A 6886-nucleotide genomic window follows, 5' to 3' on the forward strand; every position below is an offset into this window, starting at 1 on the left:
TTACAAGTTTACAATACGATAGTTACTCGTTTACTCATTGCTCCACGATCAAGTAACAAAGTCTATACGATAGGCTTCATCTTTCTCAACGATCGAGTATTTCGTCTATACGATAGACAACATTCATCACCCACTTACTCGATCATCTACCTCTTGCTTTCCTCAATCCAAAATCATATAGAGCCCATAACGACTGGACTCTCACACCGAGAATACCAAGGTAACCATTGTGGTGGTGTTCTAGTTCAGTTCAAGGATCGAGTTGGACTCAATTTGGATCGAGGTTCATTCAGACGTTGTTGAGATCAAGTTCTAATAGTTGCATTCGAGTTCGTGTTGATTGAGCGATTTGCTGAACAATCGAAGGATACTTGAAAAAGATTTCTTCAAAGGTTTGCATACTCTATCCCTTGTTCAGTCTTTTAAGGAAGCATGCTGTAATTTACTGTTTATGCATAATCGTTTCTGTGTGGACTATAATTGTTGTGTTCTTTCTCAATGGGATTTGGAACGATCTGCTTCCGCTCAATGGATCTTTGTCTAGAGTTCTTTCATGATTAGACAGCGAAAGTCGAACACTCATCCTAGCGTTATCCCTAGAACTTAATGTGATTTGTCAATTTGTATGGAGTGGATTCGTTTTCTATGCATTTTGATTAATTAGGTAATTAGAATCATTGATTGGGATTCCGATCAATTGGGCTAGGCATAGTCAAGAACTAAAATTGCATTTAAATAACTCGATAAGCAAGAACTACATTGGTCCATTGGTCCATTCCATCTCTCTAAGCTAGAATGTCGTAATTAATTGCATTTTTATCTTTTACTTACTCGCATTTTGTTTTCTTGCAATTCGACGTATTCAATCCACACTAACACCTCCCCTCCCCCCCTACCCACCCCTTACCACTTTAACTAAAAATGTGCTTCAATGAACTAATCTTCCACGTTTCCCTGAAGTTCAACCCCGGACTTGCCGCTTGTACTACCAGTTAGTATAAGTAATGCTTCGATGATTTATAAATATTATTTGAGTGGCAAGGGTTTATGGAAGACGATAAACACCTTCCCACCATGGGCAGAAATATATTTATAGTAAGGAAAGTGCAACTATTGAGCTATAGTGGAGTATCTTAGTAGTTAACGAATATTGATTAATTCGGTTTAAAGAGTTTAGTCAATTAATCTCAAATAGTTGGAACTCATGATCTGTATGTCCATTAGGTCCCTTTATTAGCTTGTAAAATGATTAAACCTTAGAATAGCGTACTGAGTGAATTCGAAATGTTCAAATTTCAATTAGGGTTTGGATTATTTTATTCGATATAATTAATGTTTAATTATCGAATCAAACGTTACGGTTTTAGAGAGTTGACAATATTTAAATATGATTTAAATATTTTAATTAGGTGTTGTGTTAATTTAATTTTTTATATTAAATTAATCTCAAATTAATTTATAAATGGTTTAGTTAATTATTTATCCAAATTAATTTTATTGAAATTTGATTTTAAGAAATTCAAATTTATAAATTTGTTTTTCTTATTTTGAACATTATTCTAAATTGGATTAAATGGAAGGTGGGATAATCCCACATTTTCCATTCTTGAAAACACCTCATCCAACTTATCTAATTGGAAGATTAAGTGGAAAATTCATATTAATTTTGATATGCATGCTAAAGAACTATAAAATGATTATTTTGAATTCATTTTGGGGTTCATGCAATCAAAATTAAGAAGAAAAAGCCCCTGCTGAAAAACTCTTAAATACACTCTAAATTCATCCTAAAATCTCACTCAATTTGGGTTCCACTTCCCAATCTAAGACCTGGGATTAGTAGAGAAGGCTCTTGTGGTGGTCTATTACAAATTTTGGAGAAGAATTTCGTGTAGACTTGAAGCATTCAAGAGGACTTAACAAAGGTTGTAGTCTTGAAACCCTATTTTTTGCTTTTCTATGAACATGCATATTTCTTTGCTAAAATTGATGTAGTTGGAATGCTTAGGATTCTAATAACTTCCATTGGTTGAATGTCAACTCTAATAGTTTTATATCACGAACACTTTGTGGACAGCCGCTAAAGTCTTCCCCACAATTCTCCGGCCTTAGATCGGATTGTCTCCCAAATCTTGAATCTAACATCAACACATTATGAGTAACAAATTTATGCCAAATGGAAGCTGGACATTAGAGAACTCACCCGAACTCCAACCACTACTTGAACTGGAGGTGGTGGGTATGCGACAGGGACGGTGGCGAGAGTGACGCGCGAGAACAAAAACGAGAGAGAGAGTTGGAGTGGTTGGAGCGGATATGACGGAAGAAGAAAAACCCACCACTGGACGTGACGGCGACGACCGTGAATGACAATCGGCGAGCTGCAGCAGCGAGGTGGCAGACTAACGGTAGATGAATGTGTTTGAGGGGGAGCGGCAGCTAGGTGGCCTGGCGAAGGTGTTTGTGCGAGAGTGAGAGAGATGAGTGGGAGGTCCGACGTTCTCTTTTTTCTTAACTTTTATAATATATAACTCTCAAACCCTAATATATAAAAGGGGCGTTTGGGGCAAGAATATCTAAAATTATAATAACCAAGAAAATATTATTTTGTATTCTATATTTAGCTAGAGTCAATAATATTTCAAAATTCTGATTTGTTACCTTATTTATTACTTATTACCGTTTTTATTATTTTACATTCATCATTTTTTAATTATTTGTTACAGTATTTACTATTTCCTTATCAAATTATAATAATTTACATCCCATACACATACTATTTTAACCCAAATTAAAATAATCTATATCCAAATACAAACTATTATAATCCAACTATAATAACTTAGGATTATAATTACCAACATCTTCCCCCAAATGCCCCTAAATAGAACATTGACAAAAAGACCCTCTCCCACTTTATATTTTGAAAAAAGGACACTTTTTAAAAACTACACTTTTTAAGGAAGGAAAACTTAGTATGATTAATTATTTTTTTATCCTTCCAACCAATTAATTGTAATTTCATTCTATTATCTACCTCGATCACAATCACTAATTAAAAAAAAAAAAACTAATAAATTACCTACCTCAACCACTAATTAATTACAAATTTCATTCCATTATCCACAACAATAAGATTGAAAAAAGGGAGATTAGTGAAAGTAAGAAATTAATTGGAAAAAAATCAAAAAGATATTAAAAAAATGAAGTGAAGAAGTCTGGTCGGGCATCATCACGTATACACCGGGTCCTTACCGGGTTTGATGAGGCAGTGGCGAACGGGCATCCTGCCAGTTTATAAAAAGGGACAAAATTGAAGTGAGGAAACCTGATTGGGCTTCATAACACATACACGGGGGCACTTATCGGGTCAATGGGGACGGGGTATCTCGTTGGGTTTTTCTCGCTCCCTCACTTTTTTTTTTTTTTTTGGGTTCAGCATAGAGTCTAATGGAAATGGCCTGTTTCAAACTCGGATCGGGTATCCACTTGGTTTCTCTCTCTTTTTTTTTTTTTTCTTTTTTTAATATCGTACCCACTACTAACACTTGTGTATATTCGGTCCACTATGAGAGATCTTGTGTTAAAATTGACAGGTGGAGTGAGAAAGACTTGGCCTAAGACTAATCAGTTGTTGTTAGCAAAGTTGACTGTCAAATATATCATTTTGCATAAGATTGACATCGCTAGTGGGTGTTTTTCCTCATTTTCGTCTGGGATTTATCTTTCTTTGGTCATCTTACTGTATCAGACAAGGGCTTCTGCTCAATTTTATTATGAAGCCGTGCGTGGAATCAAGTCATGTGTCATATTGATTATCATCCCTTCAAGTTACTCGTCAGTTATCCTCTTTTGATTTATTGGATTTTGTTGTCTCAAAAGTATGTTTTGGTTCTTGCTAATGAGTATATGATTTTTGTTCTTGCTATCCTTTCCTTAAGCTTTAAATTGTTTTGGGGACATCTTGTTTCTCATCTAGTCCACACCTTTCCTCAAGACTTTATTGATGCTCCTGAGAAGTGAAATATGGGTTTAAGTCGAACTATGTTTTCAAGTTAGACAAGGGGGAGATTTCCCTGTGATATGTTATGGAGTGTTTGCTTCTCATTTTTTATTTGGGTTGACACAGTTGTTGTTGTTGTTCTCAGACATCGTTTATGACATTTGGTCGCTATGGTCTTTTACTGGCCTTTATCTTTCTATTATCGCTTGGGTGATTGCCCTATTGTGTTGTTTGATCTTAAAAAATTGTAGCCAAAGGGGTTAGAGATTTGGTGTTGGCTATATTCGTTTAAGATTGTTTGGACTTTGTTCTTTGAGCGGTTTCACTACTTGTCTCTCCAATATTTGTTGGGTTTCTACTCTAGGTTGTTCATCCTTAAAAAACAATAGCTAAAAGGGAGTTTGTTAGGGATTTGGAATTGACTATATGATTTTTTAAGGTTGCTTGAGTTTGGTTTTTGGGTTGTTTCGATGATGTCTCAGGAAATATCTCACAAGATGTCTTACAGTATGCAATCCTGCATATTTATTTTTTCCTTATCTGAAAAATTCTACAAATTTATTTTTTTGAATTCATTCCTTGTTTATTCTGTACAGAATTTGAATGTGATTGTTTATCTACTTTTCGTTGTGCATATTGAAGAGCAATTTGTGTTCTTTTTGGGGTTAGCAGTTTTGAAGAATATTGGAATCATAGTCTTGTGTTTATTCCGAAAATACAAGTGTGTCAACCCATGAGATCGTGAAGCTTTTTTCATTGTCGATCTTGAGTAACTCTCTAGATTTATTAATTTTTTCTATTATATTTTATGAAGGGATTCTCATACTTATAGGGAGGCTAAGTTTTTCCATGTAAAGCGGTCTTTATTTGAAGTGAGAACGATAGAAATTCAAGTTGGGAGGGAGTCTCACACTTAGGGGAGTCTAACTGATCGTTGCTTAATACTCTTATGCTTAGAGTGAGCCTAAGTATGTTGAAGGTGAGGGGATCTCACATGCAGAGTCTAACTTTCATTTAGGAGTCTCCCACTTAGGGAGAGTCTAAGTGATCATACGCCAAGTTAAGTTATTCCAGTGTCACTATAACTATCATTTATTTACATATAAGTATATTATTGTAATTACTTGTAAAAATATATTTCCATGGGCATACTATCCCCGGATGTAAGTGATTTTGCACCAAACTTTGTGTTCTGCCTGGTTTTAGTTTTCTACATTTATCTTCGACATTCCTAGAAATGTTGTAACATTGTGTGTAATAGGTTTTGTCGTGTGTTAGATTACCTAAATTTCATTTATTTTTATTTGAAAAACTATCAATATTCTCTCTCCTACTTTTAGGTTGTTTAACATTATGTAATTTTGTCTTAAAAAACCCTAAGATTCTATTAAGATACTTCGAACCGAACGTATTCTAATTTTAAGTTGGAAAATGTGTCTTGCTATTCTTCTAAAAAGTAATTGATTTAACTCTTTTTTATAGGGGCGTTCATGAGTTAGTTTGATTGGGTTGAAAGATTTTTTAGATCCAACCCACTTCCTCATATTGAAAGTTTTTTCAATCCAAATAACTCTTATTAAATAATGAACCTAGATTGGATCATTGATTAAAATCTATGTTCTAAAAATAAGTAAATATAAAAATTTTATACAATTATATTTTCATATATTGAATTAAGATTAACAATTCAATTTCAATTTATTTTATGGATATTGTTTTTCTATATTGTTAAAAAATTATTTTTTAAGAGTTGGAGAATGAATTATCCAAAAAAATCATGAAATTAAATACAAATAATATATATATATATATAAAAGCTAGAGTTGGTTCAATTTAGTTTGGATTATTTTAAGTGAACTCATGAACCAACTCAATCCATAAGTTTTCATTTATTTAACTCAACCCAACTCAAACTATACTGGTTAGATTGAGTTGATCGAGTTTTCGGTTCATGAAATTATTTGAATACACTATTTTTCGAGTTGTACTATTTACATTTAGTCATTTTTCTTGTGGCCTTTGTTCTTTTCTTCCTATAATGGTCAGACTGTTTAAGCAATAAATGACGTGTGTTTTTGTATTCACTTTCATAATGCTCTGTTTAAACTCTGTTTTTCTTTTTAAACCAAATGATTTAATGGGTGCACGCAATTAGTGAGGTTATGAAAGTTGGGAAAGAATTTGATGAAGGATTATACTTTTTTTTTTTCTTTAATTGAAGTACTAAAAACTGACCAAATTAAAATTTTAGGGCCAAATACATCTATTTCTATAGGGAGGATTTTTAAAAATAAAAAAATAAAATAAATTACTTATATATTAACAAAATTTTAATATTCTTTTAGAGACTGTCTCCATCTATTATTGATAAGAAATTAATAAAAATCTATCATTGATAGACACGGGTTAACTTCTATTATTAGTTTAACATTTTTTCTATCTATAAAAATTTTCGAGAAATACAAGCATAAATTTATAAAACATAAAAGTAGAAACCAAATTTAGAAGCCTAGATTTAATGCCTATTTATTAATCAAACGAAGCCTAAAATTTAGAAGTAAAAGAATCCAACTAGAGACCAATCTCAAACCTAAGAGATAAAAGCATCAAAGGAAGCCTAGATTTTAAAAATAAGAACATCCAACAAAAAACCAATCTCAATATAAAGCCAACTTCAAACAAATTGATAACACAGTTCTTTTCTAGAAATGAAACAAAAAGCATTGAAAGGACAAATATAGCTAGTATAACTATACAAAAATCATCCATAAACTTTGGCCGTGTTTCAATTGACGTTTTAAGTGTTTAAATAAGTATGCTTAAGTTAAAAAGAAAGTTTATAAACACTTCAAAAATCAATCCAAACAACAAGCCCTTATAACG

The 6886-nt window shown here is 32.6% G+C and overlaps 1 long non-coding RNA gene across 1 annotated transcript; it reads left to right on the forward strand.

The window, feature by feature from the left end:
• Positions 1–3203: 3203 nt before the first annotated feature.
• Positions 3204–3928, forward strand: LOC150035016 (uncharacterized). Its single transcript, XR_016530829.1, has 2 exons — positions 3204–3481; positions 3597–3928. It is a non-coding gene; the product is annotated as an uncharacterized LOC150035016 (long non-coding RNA).
• Positions 3929–6886: the final 2958 nt, after the last annotated feature.

This window comes from Benincasa hispida, chromosome 7 (genome assembly GCF_027475165.1).
Source record: "Benincasa hispida cultivar pf3 chromosome 7, pf3_genome.v1.1, whole genome shotgun sequence".
Classification (NCBI taxonomy): domain Eukaryota; kingdom Viridiplantae; phylum Streptophyta; class Magnoliopsida; order Cucurbitales; family Cucurbitaceae; genus Benincasa; species Benincasa hispida.